We start from the raw sequence: 24,398 nt of genomic DNA, 5'->3' as shown, positions 1-24,398 counted from the left end.
AACCTCCGCCTCTTGAATTCAAACAATCCTCCTGCCCCAGCTTCCCGGGTGCTGTTCTATCTGCAAGGAGTGCACTGTGTGGCCTACTTAATCTAGTATACAGTAGGAGCTCATTAAACACATGAAAGAGGTCATGAGGTCTAATAGAATGAATTTTGGAGTCTGGCACACTGGAAAGGGTTAAACTCTGATCTTACTAGCTGTGTGACCCATTCAAATGACTCATCAACACAGTCTCACCTTTATAGTGGGTGTGAGATGAGGTCTGTCTAGGGGAGTTTACTGAATACTTAGTCACTGCTTAAAAAATGTTAGTTCTTTTCCATTGCTGTTTACTCATTCGTTTTACAACTGCTCAACGCTGTTCTGGTCCAGCAGGACTCCCTTGTACAACCCCCAACAGATCCATGCCAGTCCCTGTCCAGGGTCCAGCTTTGTCTTAGTAAACATTCATCCCCCTGACTCAGGCTGCTGCTCAGAAATTCTATTTTGGTTGTAGTTCCATTGTGTGGAACCAGTGCTGCGACTCCTAAGTAGAATTCCAGGAAAGGCAAAGCCCTTGAGGGATCTCTACTTGGCTGAGTCTATGCTCTGTTACCCTTCTCTTCTCTGCATCCAAAGCACATTCTGATTCTGTTGAGGAGATTCCTTCTGGGTTGTTTCCACGCAGCTGGGGGTACCAAGAGCAGCCCTAGTTCTTAATGTATAGTACAGATGACATGTGTTTTGACTTACAGCATATATCGTCTGCTTTGCTGAGTCAAAAAACATGTAAACGTTTTTGGTTAAGCTATTCACTAGACATTGCATTTGCAGGGCATGGAGCTCAGTGAGAGGCGACCAAAAAGTGCTGACAAGCCGGAGGTCGTGATGCTTTTTGTTTCTGATTGTGGCATGGATGGGGATGGGGTGGCTCCAGGCAAGTAACTTACTCTCTCTTGGCCTTCAGATGCGCTCAGTATAGAGGATGGAGTTAGGGTAACCAGTATCTGCTGCGTAGCTTTGGACACGTTAATTAGCCTCTTTGAGCTTCAGTTGTGAAATGGAGATAGCAACAACATATAACAACAGAATTGTTGTGGGAATTAATAAAGATAAGGCTCAGAATTCTTAACACAGCATAGCAGACACTGTGGGTGTCTCCCCACCCCTCATCCCATTGTCCGTACACTGAGGCTTTCTGTGTATTTTTTCTGAGGATGAGCTCTTGCCTTGGGAGGGTGCTCAGTGCATGTGTATGGCAGGCTGGAAAGCTGTGTGATATGGTTTGGCTGTGTCTCCGCCCAAAATCTCACCTTGAATTGTAATCTCCATAATCCCCAGGTGTCAAGGGAGAGAGCAGGTGCAGGTAATTGAATCATTGGGGGCAGTTTCCCCCAGGTTTTTCTCGTGACACTGAGTGAGTTCTCATTGCGTCTGATGGTTTTGTGTTTGGTAGTTCCTCCTGCGTTCATTCCTCTTCCTGCTGCCTTGTGAAGAATGTGCCTTGCTTCCCCTTCCCCTTCCACTATGATTGTAAGTTTCCTGAGGATTCCCCAGCCATGCGAAACTGTGAGTCAATTAAACCTCTTTTCTTTATAAATTACCCAGCTTGGGCAGTTCTTCATAGCAGTATGAGAACAGAATAATACACTGGGATTGCCAAGGATTTAATGTACCACGAGTTACCCCAATAAATAAACATGGGGAGGGAGTTGGGGCAGCCTCCTCCCCACTTAGTGGGGAACCCTGAGATGTGTTCCGTGCAGTCCCTCAGAGGCACACAGTGGGACTGAGCTCCAGTTGCCCACAGTGGTAGCTGCTCATTGATGTGCTCTCATGAGTTTGCCTCTATCCCCTGTCTCACTCTCCCTCAAAATGCTCCCAAATAAACTCTGCAACCAAATCCTCATCTCAGGCTGTGCTTTTGGGATGCCTATGACTCATGCCTGCTGTTGGTACTAAAACGTGAAAGCACCTTGAAAATAACACACTCTCCACACATATTCATTCTGTCTATAGACCTAATATGCTCCTGTTATTCAACCAGCATCACCTACAGATAATTTTCTAAGTACACTGCAACTGGCTGGTTACAGCTGGTGATATAATTGTAGCATGGGTCTCTTTTTGAGGCCTGGATTGGGCATGCATGGGCATTGCAGTTGTGGAAGTTTTGGCTGAGTTGTAAGTGTGATTTGGATACATGATTATTTAGATATTTTTTATAAAAAATCCTCTTGTGATTGTGTATACATAAATTTGGTTTTGTTACGTGTGTGTGTTGGGGAATAATTGGCCATGCATTATTTTAAGAGTCTGGGAAAGATGAGAGTGGGGCCAGGGTTTCTATGTGGAAGATGGCTGAGTAAAGATGCCACATATTTCTCTCCCATTGAGAGGTGAGGTCTAATTGCCCTCCCATTAGGTTTGTGCTGGCCTTACTTACTAGCATTTGGTAGGATGTACAGAGTGGTACTGTGTGACTTCAGAGGTTTGGCCAGGAGGAGGCCTGCAGCTTCCTGGTGGGTCTATTGGAACACTTGCTCTTGACACTACTTCTCGGGCTTCCTCTCTCAGAATCCAGCTTCCATGCTGAGAGAGCCCCAGTCCCCATGAGACGCCATGTGGGGATGCTCTGACTAATAGTCCTGGCTGAGCCCTCAGCCTACTGCCAGCATCAACTGCCAGCCACGTGAGTGAGATGTTTTGGACATCAGCCCTATTGAGCCTTCAGACAACTTCAGCCCTGGTCAAAATCCAGCTGCAATATAGGAGAGATCCCCAGCCAGCACCCCCAGCTGAGATCTTCCTGAATTGTGGGCTCACAATATCATGAATGTGATAATAGCATTGCTTTGAGTCTCTAGTTTTGGGTTAACTTGTTCTGCATTGGTAGCTAACCGGAAGAGGAAGGAAGAGATTGTATAGAGTGGAATTGGAGTCATACCATAGAAACATATGACTTATTTAAATCATGAAGATTTGGTTGAGTGTGTGTTTAGGGGGCAGAGAGAGAGAGAGAGAGAGAGAGAGAGAGAGAAAGAAAGAAAGAGAGAGGCTTGATTGAGCAACTTAAGCTGTATGGACAGTTCCACTCCTCATTCTATCAGTGGGACTTTTCCCAGAGTGAGGGTCACATGGATGATGTGAAGTTTGAATCTTCTTTTTGGTGAGTTGGTCTCAGTTTTACATGTCTCCCTCCCTTGCCACACTGGACATGATTCTGGCACTCAAAATTAAGTATTTTCACATGTAGTGTCCCCTAAAACAACCTGGCTTTTTCATCTGCTGCTTGACCATGGAAGTTTTAATCTGCTCTTAAATGAAAAAAAAATATGATGGTGTTGGGCTTCTTGGGAGATGGTTTGCTTATCTCTAGCATGCTGTCCTCTAAAGGGACATTCAATATGAAATTTTAGGCTTATGATTTGAATTCAGATTGTAGGCCTTGGATAAAATGGGCAGAATAGATTATATTTCTTTGTATTCACCACAGTACCTAAATAATGTCTTCATAGAGTGGATGTTGGCTAAATATTGGTTGGTAACATAGGTTAGGTCCTAGAAAGAGCCCTTTAAGCATAATCCCAGTGACAGTGCTGGCTGATTGCCACAGACCACCATTGTTAATTGTAATAGGGACTTTGAAGTCTCCTCCATTTGAATGACTTTCATTTGAACTGGAATTTTTCTGTATTAGATAAAACTTTGACTACTGCCAAGAATGTCTGCCAAAGATGGGGTAGCAGTATGGAGGTGTAGAATTGTATAGAAACCAACTACAATACTTACTGGAATCTTCTAAGAAAGGATATAGGATGCAGCCATCACCTTTACTGTCATGGAGTTAACTGGTTAGTTAAGAAGGCAGATGGGGAACAGTATTGACAAATGTGATGAGCCTTGTTCAAAGTGTTGCTATGGGAACATAGAGGAAGAGATTTAACTTTATCTAGGAGGTAAAGGAATGTTGCCATAAAAATGACTGAAGGGCAAGAAGATCTTGGCTAGGTGAAGAGAAATAGGGAAATGTTATTTTAGGCAGAAAAATAGCACATGCTTAGTCTAAAGCAAGGGATGGCAACCATTTTCTGCATAGGCCTGGCAGGTAATATTTTAGGCTTTGTGGGTCCAATGGTCAGTCATAACTACTTTTTTATTGTAGCATGAAAACAGCTTGAGACAACATGAAAATAAATGGGCGTGGCTGTGTTTCAATGAAACTTTATTTGCAAAAACAAGTGGTGGGCCATATTTGGCCCAAGAGTCACAGTTAACCAACTCCTGCTATGACCCTGTGAAGCAAGTAACTTGACTTCCATTTTATAGATGAGGAAATGGAGGCCCAATAGCACAAAACTGGTAAGTAGCAGAGCTGAAATTGGAATTATAATGAAAGTCCAATTCATCATAATTCCAAACCTGTGCTCTTTCATCACAGTACGTACCTCCTTTCTAAAATATCTTTTCAAAGCTTCTGTCAGAACAGCAGAGCCATGTAACTGTCCATCACAAAAATGCCCAGTACATTTTACTGCTGTGCCAACAACAGTGGCTGGAAGGAATGGCTAAATGGTGAGTGTTAAGTACTCTTCAGGCTCTATGCAGATTATTCCATGTGTTTCTTTCTTGTGATATATATTATTTTCATTCTTTGGTAATGTTTTATCTTTTTTTGCAGTTTGCTATGCTATCAATACATTACACAATCCAGCCATCATTTCAAGAGTTCTGAGAATCAAGTATTTCCTCTGGCACAGCACTTCATCTGTTGTTAATCCTGATATGAAAATACTTTCGGAAGTTTTACTATTCACAGGCATCTTGTTTCTTTGTTGGATGTCTGGGAAAGATCAGAATGTGCAGTGCTTGCATCGTTGGAGTCCTTTGTTCCACATTAATAGTCTACTTTGATGACGTTCTCTAAGGAGTGGTAGACATATTATGTCATATGGCCAAGGTTACTTGGTTTATAGCGTTTTAAAATGAATTTTTATTTATCTTTGGACAGTTCTTCTAAGGATTCCCTGGCCCTTTGGATATTAAATTATAAAGATTTCAACATGCATCGTGGGGTTGAGTGAATGGGTAGCGTCTAGATAGCAGTCATTGCTGCAGGGCTTGGGCTTCCTGCTAGTGGGAGAGTGAACCAAGTAACCACAATCATCACTTCAGCCTCAAAATCCTGGGGCCAGTATGGTGGTGTAGTCAACCTCAGAATATCTGTCAACTCTGCGCAGTTTTGGGGTGATCTAGACACTTTCTTCTCTGCCTCTCTGAGCTCATTTATTCATTTAACAAGTCTTTGTTAAGTCCGTATGCATCTGACATTGTGCAAGACTTTGGGCAAGAACAGACAGCTGCTTGTTCTTATGGAGCTTACATTATAGTAGAGGAGACAGATATCAGATTGATGAATGAAACATTGATGAATACATATTTGTCAACTGAGTTTTTCATCTTTGTAAATTGAGTATTTCAGTTTTTCTGAAATAAAGAAACACAGTACTAGAAAGGAGCTCGTCTCAGACTGGGTGGTCAGGGAAAGTTCCCTGAGAGAATGCTTAGTCTGGAATTGAATGGATAAATAAGGGATAAAAGCTAGCTGAAGGTGGGAAGTTCTGGATCTTCCAGAAAGAGGGACAAATATGAGCAAAAACGGCATGCAACAAATTGAAAGAACACCAGTAGGCTCCAAGCATACCTCCTCCCGGAGTGAGTTACCCTTCTCTGAGAATCACTGGGAATCCTGCCCCCTGGACCTGCTAATAGATACGTGGTGAGGATCCTGTAAAACTAGGTGAATGAACTGGCCCAGTTCATTCACTCTGCACTTGTCCACACTCTTAGACTAGGTGATAATACCCATGAGAAGAGCGTGTAAAACACTCTTCTACCTGGCAGGGGCCCGGGACTTTGAGCTTCAGCTGATGGAGAATCTCCTAGGATCCTGGGTTGGACTGCAGGATATGGTGTCCTCAGCTAATTTTAAGGTGGGCTCTGACAGACTGTTCAAATGAGTCTTCAGTTCAAGGGGCTGGGAAGAAGCTGAGGAATATGGACATAGCTCACTTTATTGCACTCCACTTGTGGCACTTCACAGATAATTGCATTTTAAAAAATAAGTTGGAAGTTTCTGGCAACCCTATGTCCAGCAAGTCAATTGGCACTACTCTTCTGACAGCATGTGCCATGTGCTGACTTCATGTCTCTGTCACGTTTTGGTAATTCTTGAAATATTTCTAGCTTTCTCATTATTTATCTCTGATCAGGGATCTTTGATGTTACAGTTGTAATTGTTTGGGGGCATGACGAACAGTGCCTATTTAAGAGGGTGAGCTTAATCCATAAATGGGTGTGTTCTGACTGTTCCACGGACTGGCTTTTCCCTTTCTCTCTTCCTCTCTTCAGGCATCCCTACTTCCTGAGACTCAGTGATATTTAAATTAGGCCAATTAATAATCCTACAATGGCCTCTAAGTGTTCAATGGACAGGCAGAGTCACACATCTCTCACTTTAAATCATAAGCTACAAATGACTAACCTTAGTGAGCAAGGCCTGTCGAAAGCCAAGATAGGCAGGAAAGAATGGCTCTTGTGCCAAACAGTTTTAGCTAAGTTGTGAGTACAAAGAAAAAAATTCTTGAAGAAATTAAAAGTGCTACTCCAGGGAACACAAAAATGACAAGAAAGCTAAACAGCCTAATTGCTGATATGGAGAAAGTTTTAGCGGTCTACACAGAAGACGAAACCAGCCGCATCCTCCCCTTAAGCCAAAGCCTAGTCCAGAGCAAGGGCCCAACTCTCTTCAATTTTATGAAGTCTGAGAGAGGTGAAGAAGCTGCAGAAGACAAATGTGAAGCTAGCAGATACTGATTTATAAGGTTTAAGGAAAGAAGCTGACTCTATACCATAGTGCAAGGTCAAACAGCAAGTGCTGATATAGAAGCTGCAGTGTTATCCAGAAGACCTTGCTAAGATCACTGATGAAGGTGGCTACACTAAAAAACATGTTTTCAATGCAGACAGAACAGCCTTACATTTGGAAGAAGATGCCATCTAGGACTTTCGCAGTTGGAGAAGAGAAGTCAATTCCTGGCTTCAAAGATTCAAAGACAGGCTGACTCTCTTGTCAGGTGTAATGCACTAGTGACTTTAAATTGAAACCAATGCTCATTTACCACTCCAAAAATTCCAGGACCCTTAAGAATTAGGCTAAATCTACTCTGCCTGTGGTTTATAAATGGAAAAACAAAGCCTGGATAAAACCACATCAGTTTATATCATTGTTTACTGAATATTTTAAGCCCACTGTTGAGACCCATTGCATGGAAAAAAAAAAAAAAAAAGATTCCTGGCTGGGTGTGGTGGCTCACGGCTGTAATCCCAGCATTTTGGGAGGTTGAGATGGGCAGATCACTTGAGGTCAGGAGTTCAAGATCAGCCTAGCCAATATGCCAAAACTCCATCTCTATTAAAAATACAAAAATTAACTGGGTGTGGTAGTGCACATCTGCAATTCTTGCTACTTGGGAAGCTGAGGCATGACAATCACTTGAACTCAGGAGGTGAAGTTTGCAGTGAGTTGAGATCATGCCACTGCACTTCAGCCTGGGTGTTGGAGTGAGACTCTGTCTCAAAAAATAAAAGAAAAAAAAAAAAAGAAAAAAGGCCAGAGGTGGTGGCTCACTACTGTAATCCCAGCCCTTTGGGAGGCTGAGGTAGGTGGAGTTCAAGACCAGCCTGACCAGCATGGAGAACCCCCATCTCTGCTAAAAACACAAAATTAGCCGGGCGTGGTGGCACATGCCTGCAATCCCAGCTACTCAGGAGGCTGAGGCAGGAGAATTGCTTGAACCTGGGAAGCAGAGGTTGCAGTGAGCCGAGATCATGCCATTGCACTCCAGCCTGGGCAACAAGAGTGAAACTCTGTATATAAAAAAAAAAAATTCCTTTCAACATACTACTCCTTGACAATGTCATCCTAGAGCCCTAATGAAGATGCATGCAAAAATTAATGTTTTTCTGCTCTCCAGCAAAACATTCATTCTGTAGCCCACAGATCAAGGAGTAATTTTGACTTTCAAGTCTGACTATGTAAGAAAAATATTTAATAAGGTTATAGTTGCCATGGATAGTGATTCCTCTGTTGGATCTGGGCAAAGTCCATTAAAAACCTTCTGAAAAGAATTCACCTGTCTAGATGCCATTAAGAACATTCATGATTCTTGGGAGGTGCTCAAAAATATCAATGTTTATGGGAGTTTGGAAGAAGTTGATTCCAACTCTCATGGATGACTTTGAGGGGCTGAAAACTTCAGTGGAGAAAATGACTGCAGATGTGGTAGAATTAGTGAGAGAACTAGAATTAGAAGTGGAGCCTGAAAAAGTGACGATTTGCTGCAACCTTATGATAAAACTTGAATGAATGAGGAATTCGTTCTTATGAATGAGCAAAAAAAGTGGTTTGCTGAGATAGAATCTACTCTTGGTGAAGATGGTGTGAACATTGTTGAAATGACAACAAAGTATTTAGAATATTCCATAAACTTAGTTGATAAGACAGTGGCAGAGTTTGAGAGGATTGACTCCAATTTTGAAAGATCTAATGTGGGTAAAATGCTATCAAACAGCATTGCATGCTACAGAGAAATTTTTAATAAAAGGGAGAGTCAATCACTGTGACAGACTTCATTGTTGTCTTATTGAAATTGCCACAGTCACCCTGATCGGGGTGGTGCTTCAGTCAGGAGCCATCAGCACTGAGGTAAGCACCAACAGAAAGATTATGACTCACCGAAGGCTCAGATGATCATTAGCACTTTTTAAGCAATGAAGTATTTTAAAATGAAGATCTGTGTTTTGTTTTTTTGATATAATTCTATCAAATGCTTAATAGACTACAGTATAGTATAAATGTAGTTAAAAATGTTTTTATTTTGATAGCTTTAGGGGTACAAGTGATTTTTGGTTACATGGGTAAATTGTATAGTGGTGAAGTATGGCCTTTTAGTTTACCCGTCAACTGAATAGTCCATGTTGCAGCCAATAGGTAATTTTTTATGTGTCATCACCTCCCTCTTTCCTTTCTTCGGCATCTCCAGTGTCCATTATACCACTGTATGCCTTCATGCGCTGATAGCCAGCTCTCACTTATGAGACCACGTGATATTTGGTTTTCAATTCTTGAGTTGCTTCACTTAGGATAATGGCATCCAATTCCATCCAAGTTGCTGCAAAAGACATCATTTCATTCCATTTTATGGCTGAGCAGTATTCCATGGTATATGTACACCAAATTTTCTTAATTTTTCTATTTTTATTTTTAGATCCAGGGAGTACATGTGCAGGTTTGTTACTTGGGTGTGTGTATAAATATATATTTCCCCTCTTATCTTAACTGTGAATACCTGAGTCTATTGTGTGATGCTGAGGTTTGGGGTACAAGTGATCCTATCACCCAGGTACTGAACATGGTGCCCAACAGTTTTTCAGCCCTTGTACACCTCTCTGCTTTCCTTCCTTCCTCCCTTCTTCTCTCCCCGCCAAGTAGTCTCAGTGTCTGTTGTTGCCATCTTTATGGCCATGAATACACAATATTTAGCTTCCACTTATAAGTGAGACCAGGCGGTATTTGGTTGTCTGTTCCTGTGTTAGTTCACTTAAGAGAATGGGCTCCAGCTGGATACATGTTGCTGTAAAGGACATGATTTCATTATTTTTTTCTTTTTGAGACAGAATCTTGCTCGGTCACCCAGGCTAGAGTGCAGTGATGCAATCTCAGCTCACTGCAACCTCCACCTCCCAGGCTTAAGCAGTCCTCCCAAGCAGCCGAGACTGCAGGTGTGTGCTACCATGCCAAACGCATTTTTGTGTTATTATTTTTTTTTGGTAGAGATGGGGTTTCACCATGTTTCCCAGGCTGATCTCGAACTCCTGGCCTCAAGCAATCTGCCCATATCAGATTTCTTTCCTTTTTATGACTTCGTGGTATTCCATGGTGTGTATGTACCACATTTTCTTTAACCGACTGTTGGTGGGCACCTAGGTTGAATCCATGTCTTTGCTATTGGTGAATAGTATAGCAATAAACATGTGAGTGCATGTATCTTCTGGTAGAATGATTTTTTTTCCTTGGGGTATATATACCCAGTAATGGGATTACTGGGTTGAATGGTAGTTTTTAAACATTGTATGTGTTACATCAAATTTTCTTAATTAACTTTTACATGCATTGGAAAACAAAAAAGTTCATGTGACTCACTTTATTGGGATATCTACTTTATTGCAGTGGTCTGGAACCAAATCTGCAATATCTCAGAGGTATATTTATATGGAACATACCTTAGAAGAGGGGTCCCTGACCTCCAGGCCTTGGACTAGTACTGGTCCATGGCCTGTTAGGAGCTGGACTGCACAGCAGGAGGTGAGAGGTGGGTGTGTATTACCGCCTAAGCTCTGCCTCCTGTCAGATCAGTGCCACCATTAGATTCTCACAGGAGCATGAACCCTGCTGTGAATTGCGCAGGTAAGGGATCTAGGTTGTGTGTTCCTTATGAGAAGCTAATTCCTGATGATCTGAGGTGGAACAATTTCATCCTGAACCACTCCCCCACAAAGTCCACAGAAAAATTTTCTTCCACGAAACTGGTCCCTGGTGCCAAAAAGGTTTGGGAGTGCTGCCTTAGAACATAGTTTTAAGGCAAAGGATGGGCGATCAGGACTGGAAAAAAAAAAAGTCAGAGAGGCGGATGTGTATATATCTTAGAGGGTGCCTTTGGCCCCTGGTAGGGGTTGGAAGAGGCAGGGGAATGTTAAAGTCAAGTGTGAATTGTAATTGGATTCTTCCTGAAAGAAAACATGACTTCAGTAATCAAACTCTTCTTTTTAATTCTTGGCTCTAGGCAGCAAAGCTTATCAGTAAACCATTTCTACTAAGTGTTTCAGCTCCACAGTTCAGTCCCCTTCCTGATGATAACCTGCTGATACTTTTTTTGCGCTATGATTCCATAACAGAATACCTGTAGCAGCCCCTTCTTTTCACTTATATCTCCGAAGTGTCAGTCATGGTCCAGTTTGTATTCTTTCTTTTCTCTTTCTTTCCCATCTGAGTCACTGGCTTTGAAAAATTGTCTTGAGTTCTGCTGAAAAATTGTCTGGGGACTTTTCAATTTAACGATCTAAAGAATACACATAAGCAAATGTCACCTAGTTCTGGGAACATCATCAGTGTTCAGTATATTCCAGTTTGCTGTTTTCCTTTAGTTGGGCTGACTCTACTCTGATTCCCAGTGTTTAACCTGGGGACCTCCTCACCATCATTTTTCTTGTCCTGCTCATCCTTGACTGAACTCTTTGCGAGGCTAATGGTGCACTCCATGAAGGTTATATTAACATTGAAGTATAGACATTTATGATGTTTGCAAGAAGAAGCTTGGCAATCATGCCACTCAGCCTTCTTTATTTAGAGATATGGAAACTGAGGCTTAAAGAAGATGAGGGGTTTATCCAAGGTTTCACAGTTGATGAGAGGAGAGCTGAGCTGAACATTTCTACCTCTTACATGCTTCCCTTTCATAGGTAACTTTGTCATATTAGTTTTATTGATTGTTTTTTGCTTCAGTGGGTCAAGATGGGTTTTCTCTCTCTACTGCTATCCCAATTGCACATATGAGCTGATTTTATTGCCTATTCTCTCCCTTCTCTCATTTATTTCCTCTCCCTTCTTCCTTTCTTCCTTGTTCCCCTATCCTCCTTCTTTTCTTTTATACAAGCTTTTATTGAATGTGAATTTATAAGACACTGTGCTTCCCACTGTGGATATGGATAAGAAGAACAAAATACAATCTCTGCTTTCAAGGAGACTGAAGACTATCTGAGGAAAATAGCAAGAGCAACAACATCAATGAAAAACCAAAAGATAATAGCTGCTAATATGTATTGAACACTTTGTGGGTCAGTAGTTTCTGTGCTAAGGGCTTAGGTACATGAGCTCACTTTAACTTGACCGCAATCTTGTGAGCATTATTTCCCCATTTTACAGATGAAGAATTTGAGACAAAGAGTTCCCTCTCCTTGTTTCCCAAGGTCAAGTTCACACAGAAGGGAAGTGGGGACACACAGATATATACATGAGAGGATGAGGGAAGGAAGAATAGAGTCTACATTGGTTACATCCCACTCTGGCACATTGAAAGTGGCCTCCTCAATCTCCAAGCAGCTGCATGATGGATTAAAAGCAATAAAATTAAAAGCAAAGAAAAGTGAAGCTCTGGAGAGACTCAGTAGGGCTTGAGAAGAGCCCTGCTCACTAGTAGCCTTTTGGAGAGACCTTAAAGTGATTTTCTGCAGGGTAGGATTTGGAGACTGTAGCCATGACAATGTCTGCTGGTTGATTTGGGTGGATCTGAAGAGTGTTAATCTTCCTAAGGAATTTGAACCTCTGTGTTGGTGGCAGGTCTATGTGAGGTGTACAGAGGCCCTCCCAAGGCAGGGAGCACCATCTCTGTGATTTAGATCACTCCTCAGGACAGAGTTCCTCCTGAAGCCTTGATCTCCAGCAGGTCCTGTGGCCATCATGCAAATATAGCCCCCTGCACTTCTCAGGATTTCTTTCAGCTTCTCGTGACCCTCTCCCAGGACACGCAGTATGACTGGCCATCTGGTACAGATCCGTAGACCCTCCTCTGTGGTTTTTCTGCAGCTCTTCTCAGCCAGACCATTCTGAGAAGCTTGCTTTGGAAATGGAAGACATACAGCATCTTTTTCCAATAGAATAAGGCTGTCTATACATGAGCCAAAAAATGTGCATCTTGGGGCTTTATAGGATTAAATATGTTTTGGCAAATACTGCAAATACAAAGGGAGGTTGGAAGAAAGGCAGCTGAACAGGCTTTTAGGTTTCACTTATGTTCCCTTCCTGCAAAATGAATGATCATTTCAAGATGCATCATTTTGTTTAGCTCATCTTTAAGGAAACAAAGTTCGCTATTTATTCATAAACAACCAGAATGTGAAACAACCATTACAATCAACCAAACAAATACATATTGGGAAGAACCTTTTCTCTCTTCCTTTTCTTTGCTTTCTATGTTCAGAGGCCTTAATGACGACTGTTCCTGGTCTTCATTCATTATATACAAATGGGTTTAGCACATTTTGGCATCTGTACCCTGTTTACAACAAAATGTTCTTTTCCTGTCCTTTAATGCTGCTCTGTGGTTTCTGTAGGGCTGCCTTCCAGTGATGAAAACAGGAGAGATCATGGGGGGTAAGATGTGTTGGAAGTAGAGGGAGGGGGTTGTTTTTTTTTCTAGGATGGTGGCTCTCCTTGGGAAATTCATCATTCTCTCCAAGTTCACACTGCAAGGTTGAAAGAGCTGAACTGCTCTTTCCAAAGTACAGAATGAGAAAGATGTGAGCGATAAGCTCAGTGGCCAGTGGCTAGGTGGGGCTGCCCAGGCCAGGTGGTCATGGAAGGTATAGCTTCAGTGTGCAGCCATCTAGCCCAGGGGAGCCCCAAGAGCAAGCTCAGGCAAAGTGCCCGAGACTGGTGGAGACAAAGTTCAGAAGAAAAGGACCCAGAAAGAAAGAAGTCTAGGAGAGTTATCCTTTAAAAAAATTAACTGATTATCATTCTCTCTTCTGTGTCTTATACCTTCCTTTCTTTGCTACTGGATCTTTCTCATTAGCATTTAAACATGCTCAGGTCTCTAAAAAAGTAACCATTTTGGCCAGGAGTGGTGGCTCACGCCCATAATTCCAGCACTTTGGGAGGCTGAGGCAGGCCAATCATGGGGTCAAGAGATTGATACCATCCTGGCCAGCATGGCGAAACACCAGCTCTACTAAAAATACAAAACTTAGCTGGGCATGGTGGTGCGCACCTGTAGTCTTAGCTACTTGGGAGGCTGAGGCAGGAGGATCACTTGAATCCAGGAGTCAGAGGTTGCAGGGAGACTCCGCCTCAAAAAAAAAATTAACCATCTTATTTTTATTATTTTTTAAAATTGTACCTTAGGTTCTGGGGTACATGTACAGATCATGCAGAATTGTTGCATAGGTACACACAAGGCAATGTGGTTTACTGCCTCCATCCCCCCATCACCTACATTTGGCATTTCTCCCTATGTTATCCCTCCTTGACCTCCCCACTACCCCGCTGTCCCTCCCTTGGCCTCCCCCAACAGACCCCAGTGTGTGATGCTCCCCTCCCTGTGTCCGTGTGTTCTCATTTTTCAACACCTGCCTGTGAGTGAGAACATGTGGTGTTTGATTTTCTGTTCTTGTGTCAGTTTGCTGAGAATGATGGTTTCCAAATTCATCCATGTCCCTACAAAGGACATGAACTCATTTTTTCTTATGGCTGCATAGTATTCCATGGTGTATATGAGCCACATTTTCCTTGTCCAGTCTATCATCAATGGGCATTTGGGTTGGTTCCAAGTCTTTGCTATTGTGAACAGTGCCGCTATGAACATACGTGTGCATTTGTCTTTATAATAGAATTATTTATAATCCTTTGGGTATATACCCAATGGGATTGCTGGATCAAATGGAATTTCTATTTCTAGGTCCTTGAGGAAGCACCACACTGTCTTCCACAATGGTTGAACTAGTTTACATTCCCACCAACAGTGTAAAAGTGTTCCTATTTCTCCACATCCTCTCCAGCATCTGTTGTCTCCAGATTTTTTAATGATTGCCATTGTGACTGGCGTGAGGTGTGGTTTTGATTTGCATTTCTCTAATAACCAGTGATAATGAGCATTTTTTCATAAGTTTGTTGCCCTCATATATGTCTTATTTTGAAAAGTGTCTGTTCATATCCTTTTGAATGTGTTTGTTTTTTTCTTGTAAATCTGTTTTAGTTCTTTGTAGATTCTGGATGTTAGCCCTTTGTCAGATGGGTAGATTGCAAAAATTTTTTCCCATTCTGTTGGTTGCCAGTTCACTCTAATGATTGTTTCTTTTGCTGTACAAAAGCTCTGGAGTTTAATTAGGACCCATTTGTCTATTTTGGCTTTTGTTGCCAATGCTTTTGGTGTTTTAGTCATGAAGTCCTTGCCTATGCCTATGTCCTGAATGGTTTTGCCTAGGTTTTCTTCTAGTTTTTTATGGTGTTAGGTCTTATGTTTAAGTCTTTAATCAATCTGGAGTTAGTTTTAACGTAAGGCGTCGGGAAGGGGTCCAGTTTCTGCTTTCTGCACACTGCTAGCAAGCTTTCCCAACACCATTTATTAAACAGGGAATCCTTTCCCCATTGCTTGTTTTTGTCAGGTTTGTCAAAGGTCAGGTGGCTGTATATGTGTGGCATTGCCTCTGTTCTGTTCCATTGGTATATACCTCTGTTTTGGTACTGGTACCATGATGTTTTGATTACTGTAGCTTTGTAGCATAGTTTGAAATCAGGTAGCATGATGCCTCCCGCTTTGTTCTTTTTGCTTAGGATTGTCTTGGCTATGTGGGCTCTCCTTTGGTTCCATATGAAGTTTAAGGTGTTTTTTTCTAGTTCTGTGAAGTAGATCATTGGTAGCTTGATGGGGATAGCATTGAATCTATAAATTACTTTGGGCAGTATGGCCATTTTCATGATATTGATTCTTCCTAACCATAAGCATGGAGTGTTTCTCCATTTGTTTGTATCCTCTCTTATTTCCTTGAGCAGTGGTTTGTAGTTCTTGAAGAGGTCCTTTACATCCTTTGTTAGTTGTATTCCTAGGTATTTTATTCTCTTTGTAGCAATTGTGAATGGGAGTTCACTCATGATTTGGCTCTTTGTTAGTCTGTTATTGGTGTATAGAAATGCTTGCTGTCTGCCACACTCACTACATGAGTAAGCCTAGACCAGCTTATGGCACAATGTGAGAAATTTGGCTCTGTGGCCCCTGCGATCCTAGTGGACAACCGATACACCAGACGTGTGAGAGCCATCTGGGACCATGTTTTTTTTTTTTTTTCTTTCCAGTCTGAGAAACTCTTTCTCCCATATTTTTTGTAAAATGATACTCATTCCTCAGGAGTCAGCCCAAATGTCATTTTTAAAAAGAGACTTTGCCTGATGCACCATCTAAATCAGGCACTAGACCCACTAGCCAAAGCTCTTATCCAACCCTTTACTTTTCTTTCATAGCACTTACTGTCACTTGCATTTAATGTATTTAATTGTGTTATTATTGCTTTAACCAACAGTAAACTCCACAAAAGCAGCAAACACATCCATATCCCAAATATCTATAGGCTCTTAGATATCTGTTGAATGAATAAAGAAATGAGTAGTTAATGTTCAGGGTGAGAGGCTTTGCAGTTGGAAGGAAGGTCAGCTGGACAGACCATGAACAACCATGTGCTTTAGACTGGCTTAGTTTCTGCAGTTAACCTGCAGTCTATCTTATTATCTTCCTGCACATTTCTTGACTTTTATGACCATAGCTCACCCTAAGGTAAATGGTGACCAATTCTAGTTTTCATGATTTTCAGGACTCAGAATCTTCCAATCCACTATAATAATTTGTGTTTCCGGGCCTTGAGTATAGTTAAGAGTCACAGCATTCAACCCTTTTCCATCTGACATATAGGAAGCCAGCCTAGTGTGGCAGTAAAGACTGAGGGCAAAGGAATCAAAAGGCAGGGTTTAGGTTCCCACCTATGACACTGACCAACTGTGTGAGCTTGGGTAAGTTCTCAACACCTCTGAACCTCGGTTTCCTCACTTGTGAAATTATTGTGATGAGGATTAAATATAATAATATAAGGAAAATGTGTAAGATAGCTTAGTCATGTATGGATTGTGTCCATCATCCTTTTTCTTACGTTGCTGTTCTTAGCCTATTTCTGCTTCTTTGGTTTTTCTTGGTAATAGTAGGCATGTGATAAATATTAGTGGAGTGATAGAATTGGAGAGCTGGGGGGCTAATAATTTCCTGCTTACAGCCTTCTTCTCATTAATGGCAAATTGAGTAGATGGCACACAACCTGTGGGGAATATATACTGGTCTTTCTTCCTCTTCGATCTCTTTCTCAGCAGGAGTCCACTCATTGACTTCTGATGTATATTTTCTGTAATCTATACATTTACTACATGCTAGACCTATGACATAAACCTACATAGCCCTGTTCTTGCTTAAGTTGACAGAGCCAAGGACATTGCATTCCATCTTCACTAGAGGCAAATCTTTCACTTCCAAAAGGAAATCAGGGGTTGACACTCAAAACAGGAATTTTTCTTGGCTAGGGTTTAGAAGTCTGAGAAGAAATATCAAATTTAAGAAAATTACCTGGCTCTGGGCCTGATATATGTTGAAATATAAATTGGATACTCGCTCTTTTGCTTTTAAGTTTTCACCTCTCAGGGTCCTGTTTTCCTGAAACAATCACGTACTTGTCCAACAAGCACTTCAGTGTCCCCTGGATCCTGGGGCTGGAGTTATGAGCCAATTTAAGGCAGTGGATGAGTCTTCGAGGTCCTAACAGTTTGCTCTCTAGTTTCCTCTTCCTATCTTTAACCTCTCAGCAGGCAGGGAGTCTTTAGATGGTGAGCAAGATGGATGATGGAAATGTCAAGAATCTGGGAAATGTGGAGAGTAATTCTACTTCTTCTCTGGATCTAAAAGTGGATTAGAAGAAATGCCCATAGTCTCAGCACTTCCACAGATCATTGAGGGTGGGAGCTTTGAGTCCTGTGGAGACAGGGTAACTTCTTCTGGCATAATGACTTAATGGTGGGCATTTCTTATGGAACATTTTGTCTGGAAGATTCTGGTCAGAAACAGATTCTGTGCACAAAAAGCTATAATTTTCATGATTGTTTCAACTTTAGTTTTCTTACCGCTTATCACAAAAGTAATAGCTTGTGCAGAGTCAGTCTCTCCAGTTGATTTGAAAGCTCTTGAAGAGTGGAAACGAAGTGTGACTTCTTCATAGATATATGCCTGGCTCTCAGCACAGGGCATGGCAGAGGGGTGGTTGTTGAATTATTAAGTGACTGATGAATCAGAAGCTTTATCTGTGTCGAAAACCATCTTTACTTTTTGGGAAAAATAATGGCATAAAAACAGCTACATAAAAGAAAAGAAAGAAAAAACCACAGATATGAGTCAAATAATCAAACACACATGAGTACTGAGGTTATGAAGAGGGGAAGTAATGATGAAAAAATCAATGTTAAATGCACACTTGAAAGATGCTGTGAAATATTTAATGAGGGTTGTTGAATTAACCTAAAGAAGTAATGACTGAAGTGGAATCTGATGACATGGCATGGCTAGGGGCGTGTGTGTGTGTGTGTGTGTGTGTGTGTGTGTGTATTTCTCTGTGTGGACTCTCTATTAATATTGCTTATTGCTATGGAAACTGCACAGGTAAGTAAGACTTTGGATTTCCAAATAAGAAAGACTCAGTATATAAACAAATATTTTAAAATGAAACAATGTAATTGACAGACATCATCAGGTAGTAGAATGAGACAAATTCTAGTTCTGTCTCACACAGCTGTATAATTCTGAAGAGGGGCCATCACCTCTTTGAGCCTCACTTTCCTCACTGTAATTGATAATTATATTATCAATTATCACTCTTTCATTCTATTGTTTCCTTCTCATCATTTAGATGCCACCCTGATCATTGGTTTTTCTGAAAATTCTTCCCTTTTGTGTCTGGAATATGTCTTTCATAGCATTTTAATTTTATTTTTGTGCTGATTTATTTCTGTCTCTTCGCTAGAATATTATGCTCCATAAAAACAAAGATGGCATTGGTTTTTGCTCATCTTGTGTCTCTAACATGTAGCTCAATACCTGGTATGTTGTAGGCACTCAGTAAAATAATAAAATATTCATTAATTGAAAGGACCAGTGAATGGGAAGACAGAAAGCTTTTTAAATATGTCTGGGAGAAGTTTCTAGGCTCCCTGGATATATGAGAAAGCATAAATCTGTATGAAGAAGTATAATGTGTTCCTCGGGAAAGGAATATGCCTAAGAAACAACTTTTTATGTTAAATCTTATGATAGTTAGAAGACTCATCACAAATGAGACCAATGTATTTGTTTTTTTGGTAGCAGCGAGCTATCTGTGGATCTTTGTTCATCAGAGCGTGGTCTGTGGATTAGCTGCACTGGCATCACTGGGACCTCCTGAATTAAGATCTGAAGTTTAAAAAGGTTCCTAGGTGATTTGTGTGTGTGTTCATTAGAGTCTGAAGTGCACTACTGTCAGCCAAGTCAACCTGCTTAATAGGCAGAACACACCTGCAGGAGGCTATTGAGAACACACCTGAGGCAATCTGACTAAAGCCATGATCTATCAGTTTGAGTGCACATTCTTAGCTACTTCCTTCAGCTTCTTTATCTAGTCTAATTTAGTCTAATCTTAATGTATCTGAACCAAAGGATTGAGCTGCTAATTGAAAATGTTCAACAGTTGCTGTGAGTGTGCATAGGCATTCCTAATGCCTGCATTCATGTCAGCAGGCAAGAGAAAGCTGCTTGGGGGCAGATGCTTAGGCTGATCATAATTCCTAACACATATCTGGGACATGTAATTGATAAAAGGGCCCTTTAAAAATTCTGTCTTCTTTACTACGGTGAGCATAAGAGTTAACGTCACTTAATTGCATACTTAATTTTCTGTTTTAAGAACAATAAAAATTCTTGAACACTCTCATACTTTTTCATACTTAACGCTCCTTCTGATCTTCACGTAGCATTTAGGACAGCTCTAAAGCCCCAGGGGATACTTAGGAAATGCTCAGAATTGTAGTATGCTGGAGTGGAAAACGGTAGTGTAGAGGAAAGAGTTTGGGTGTTAAAGTTGAGTGGGCCTGAATTTAAATATATTCTCCACTACTTGTGGTTGTATGACCTCAAGTGAAGTGCTTAACTTCTCTGGGTCTAGCTCATCATTTGTAAAATAGGTGATGGCATCAGCCACACAAGTTTCTTATGAGTATGCTGAGTTAATATATGAAGATTATCTAACATGGTACCCAACACATAATAGGTGCTCAATAATTGTCAAATCCATTTGATGATTTAAAATAAATAGTAAGGGTGAGGCTGTTTTGAGCTTAGGTCCTAAGAGTTATGGCAGGACTTTGTAAGATATTAGAAGCTTACATCCTCACTCCCATTCCATCCCCAGCATTCTTGTTAGTCAGTTATTTATCATGAAAGCCATAGTCTCACAGCTTTCTGACACTCCACAGTGGCCTATTGTTGATGTGATTGGTATCATCCAGGTTTATGGATGGTAAAGACCAAGATGTCTTTAATCTCAAATTCTCTGGTGATTAAATTATCACCTTGTAAAATGACATTCTCAGCAGCTGGAGTTGTCTTTTCTTTTTTCAACAAAATTTCAACTTACTTACATTATTTATTTATTTGAGACAGGGTGTTTCTCTGTTGCCAAAGCTGGAGTGTAATAGTGAAATCATGGTTCACTGCAGTCTTGACCTCCTGGGCAGAAGTGGTCCTCTTACCTCAGCTTCCTGAAAAGCTGAGCCTACAGATGCACACTACCATACTGGCTAATTTTTTAAATTTTTTTGTGGGGAAGGGGTTTTACCATATTGCCTAAACTAGTCTCAAACTTGTGGGGTCAAGCAATTTGTCCTACTCAGCCTCCCAAAGTGCTGAGATCAACTTTTATTTTAGATACTGGGGGTACATGTGCAGTTTTGTTACATGGGAATATTTTATGATGCTGGAGTTTTCTATTCCTTTAGTTCATGTGTCTGTTTTTATACTAGTACCAAGCTGTTTTGTTTACTGTGGCTTTATAGTATAGTTTGAATTCAAGTAGCGTGAAGGCTACTGAGAGAGGCTTTTGTCTGTCTTTTAAAGAATTAAAACCAAACAAGAGTGTGCAAGAGATACTGTGTATGACCTACAAAGCCTAAGATATTTAATATCTGCCTTTTTGTAGAAAAAGTTTTCTGACCCATGCTGATATTAACAATTAGGCTTTCATGTCTCTTGATGAATATGATACTTTTTCAGACTTAGGCTTAGACCTAATAGCTATAGATATCAATTAATTTCTAATACTTGTAAAATCCTCCTGCTTCTTTGTAAAGTTCTAGAAGTCCTCTTTCTAGTTGTATTTTTATATAGAGTAACATATGGCCTGATTGGCACAGGCTGTACTGGATCACTCCTCTTGTTGTGACATAAGTATTGAATAAAATTCCTTTTACTCTCAAATGTGTTCCATGGCTGAGGGCACTAATATGATGATGGTCAGCTTAGAGCTTGTACTTGCCCATAGGAGAGCATTTAAGCCTTGACGTTTTATCTGTTTCATGGCTAAAGAAGTATTTTCCCCTCTGTCTTAGTCAGCTCATGCTGCTCTAACAAATACCATAAATGGAATAGCTTAGGCCACAGACATTTAGTTTTCACAATTCTAGGGGCTGGGAAGTCCAAATCCTCACATGGTGGGGTGGTGGGGGTGGTGAAAGAAAGAGAGAGAGAGAGACAGACAGACAGACAGACAGACAGACATTGACTCTATTGTGTCTCTTTTCTCTTTTGGAAGGCTACCAATTCCATCCTAATCTCCCCCTGAAAGGCCCTACCTCCTAATACCTCATACTTGGAGCTAAGCCTTCAACACAGGAATTTTTGGGGGACATAAACATGCAGTCTGTAAAACCCTCCAATAATGTTCTTCTGCTGCATGGTGGCTGTCTGCCCATTAGGTAATGTTTTAAAGATGAAAAAAATTAAAGTCCCCAAATCACATAGCTATGAGGCAGCAGAGCTGGGATATGATTCAGGTTCCAAGCTCACAAGCAAGATAATGGTGCACTCTAGAAATTGTTGCAAGGTGCTACTAGCAATTCTTTTTTCACTCTGTCTCTCACTTGAGTTTCAAGGCTTTTGTAGTGTTTTCATATTTTTTTGTGTTTTTGTTTTGTTTTGTTTTTTTGTTTTGGTCATTTGGCTGTTCTCTTAATGTGAGATCAGCGTCTTTGCTTGGTGCCAGGTACATGTTATAGCCTCATCAGCAGGAAGAGTCTTTTGCTTTGCATCTGGGCTGAAGATGCCTTCATTGTATGGCCTGTGACATCTCTTGTATGGCACCATTGGCACCTCTGTTCCATCCTTGTCCCTAGCTGTAACTCCAGTTGCAGCAGTGGCAATGGTAATACCAGCAGGATGAGGAATTCATAGCCTTTATTGGTGAATCACTTCCAGGACATGATTGGTTATTTGAACTGGCATCACCTGGGAGATAGTGAGAAATGTAGAATCCTATGCCTTGCCCACCCCTTCTTCCCTGCACAACTGAATTAAAATTTGGGGGTTCACTTGAACCTTCAAATTTGAGACCCATTAGCATATTTCATTTGATTCTTAGAATAGCCTGACAATGTAGATAGTAAGGCCCTCATTTTGCAGATGTTTAAACTGAGGGCAAGAGAGGTAATTCACTTGAATAAAGAACAACAAATAGAACCTGGCTGAGGCTTTATTTCTTGAATGTGTCATCACCTTACCTGTGAATTTGGAACCTGAATCATATCCCAGTTCTGCTGCTTCTTAGCTATGTGACTTGGGGGTCTTAATTTCTTCATCTGTATAACATGTTAGTGAACCAGATGATCCCCAAGGTGGCTTTCAGGTTCCAAACTCTATCATTTTAATGTAAGCCTGTTTTACATATGTTCATTTTTTTGAAGAGTGGGAGTTCTCTGAACTTGGACAATGAAAGGATTTGAAGTCCTGGAATTAGTATAAAGGATATCGTTCTTATAGTAGACAGCTACTCCTTTGCTTTGCATAACCAATGTGGTATTTATTGCTGATTAATAGCCAGCATCTGCCTGTTAAGTGGAATTATGATTTCCTTCCTCCTAAGCCACAGAGGGAAATAAAGTCACCCCATGGGGAGGGGAGGAGAAATATCATTTTGGAACTGTGAGAAAATTTTAACTAATAGTAAGAAGTTGTTGGCAAAACATAAATCAAAATGAAATAATATGTGTTCTTGTTTGGGCTTTATAATTTTGATAGGATCTCTTTGGCAGAGAAATATAAACAGAGCATAAACAGGAACCATCCTGTAGTTTAGCTAAATTCTCTTTTTCCCATTAAGATTACAGTGATTTTACAAATACAGATTGTTATCAGCCACAGTAGCAGAGAGGAAGACCCCTGAATTGTATATGATTCAATGTTAGAGCTTGAGAGGACTTTATAGCATAAATTCTTTTTTTTTTTAAGGTTATACAATAATTTATTTATTGACAGTCTCCTCTCCCTGATCTTGTAGTCTCTAGGTCACTTTTTCCACTTGCAGATTTTGCACACAAGCTCCAAAAAAATAGCTGGGGGCAGGGGTGCTAGGTACTGTTCAATGAGACCCATAATGCAGCTGTAACTGTCTTCCTCATACTGAAAAAAAAAAAATATGGCCGGCAGATCCAGCTCTTCATACTGTGCCTTCACCCAGGCCACCTTCTCGGCCTCCTTCTAGCCATGATTTTCCTTTGGGCTCTGGTACTGTTCCAGAGTGGCCCATTGCAGACACTGAAGCACCAGCCAGCTGCATTTATCATCCTGGATGTCAGTGCCAACTTTGTTGGTCACACTGGGGTCCCCAAAGAGGCTAAGATAATCATCCTGAATCTGAAAGAAATCTCTCATCTCCAGCAGGATCTTCTTGGCATTGGCGTGCTCTTTCTTGCCATCAACTCCCGCCATGTACATGGCTGCAGCTACAAGAAGGTAGAAGGAGTAGAAAGCTGTCTTGTACTTGACAATAGATTTGTACCTCTTTTCAGTTTGATCCACATTGCCCTGGGGGGTTGTGATGAGGTCCAGGGTCTGCCCAATCTCAGTCTGATAGGAACTCTGCAGGAAGAGCTCAGTCAGTTTCAGGTAATCGGACTGCTCCAGGCAGTAGAGCTTTAGCAGGTAGTAGATATATGATTCCAGAAGGATAGTATCATTGATGGCATCCGAACCCCTGCCCGGCTTTTGATACCAGCAGATCTGCCCCTGGCAGGTGAGGGATGAATCCATGGTGTCATCTGCCACAAGGAAGAAAGCTTGCAGCAGTTCCACACACCAGCCCACAGTCAGGGCCCACTGGAGACTATCAGCATCCACTTCCTTGGCTCCTGGAACGCTACTAGCATCGATGGTTGAGGAAACTGAGAAGGTTGTCCAAGATTGCACAATGGTGACATAGCCTCAACCAGAACCTCGGGGTCTCACCCTGGTGCTTAGCCCAGCCCACTGCAGCAGTGCTTCTCAGGTGCCAAGAAGGTTTGCATGGGTGCTATGTATAGAGTCAAAATGGGATATAGGTGAATTTTTAAAAAGTATGTCTTTTTCCAACTCTAAGATAAATGATAGTGGCTTTTCATTGATTTTAGTGCTATGAAGTTTTTTATTTTATGAAATTGA

At 41.1% G+C, this 24,398-nt stretch overlaps 1 long non-coding RNA gene and 1 pseudogene across 1 annotated transcript; one reads left to right on the top strand and one right to left on the bottom strand.

Annotated features, from left to right (window-relative positions):
* Positions 1–1,923: 1,923 nt before the first annotated feature.
* LOC116533178 lies at positions 1,924–8,191 on the top strand. The gene is made up of 3 exons (XR_004261132.1): positions 1,924–1,933; positions 7,068–7,069; positions 8,019–8,191. It is a non-coding gene; the product is annotated as an uncharacterized LOC116533178 (long non-coding RNA).
* A 15,032-nt stretch (positions 8,192–23,223) lies between these two features.
* On the bottom strand, positions 23,224–24,098 carry LOC116529539 (annotated as a pseudogene).
* Positions 24,099–24,398: the final 300 nt, after the last annotated feature.

This window comes from Sapajus apella, unplaced genomic scaffold (genome assembly GCF_009761245.1).
Source record: "Sapajus apella isolate SASKATOON/1434 unplaced genomic scaffold, GSC_monkey_1.0 scaffold3, whole genome shotgun sequence".
Taxonomy (NCBI): domain Eukaryota; kingdom Metazoa; phylum Chordata; class Mammalia; order Primates; family Cebidae; genus Sapajus; species Sapajus apella.
Note: the sequence above shows the minus strand (reverse complement) of the source record. Positions and strands in the feature narration are given on the sequence as shown.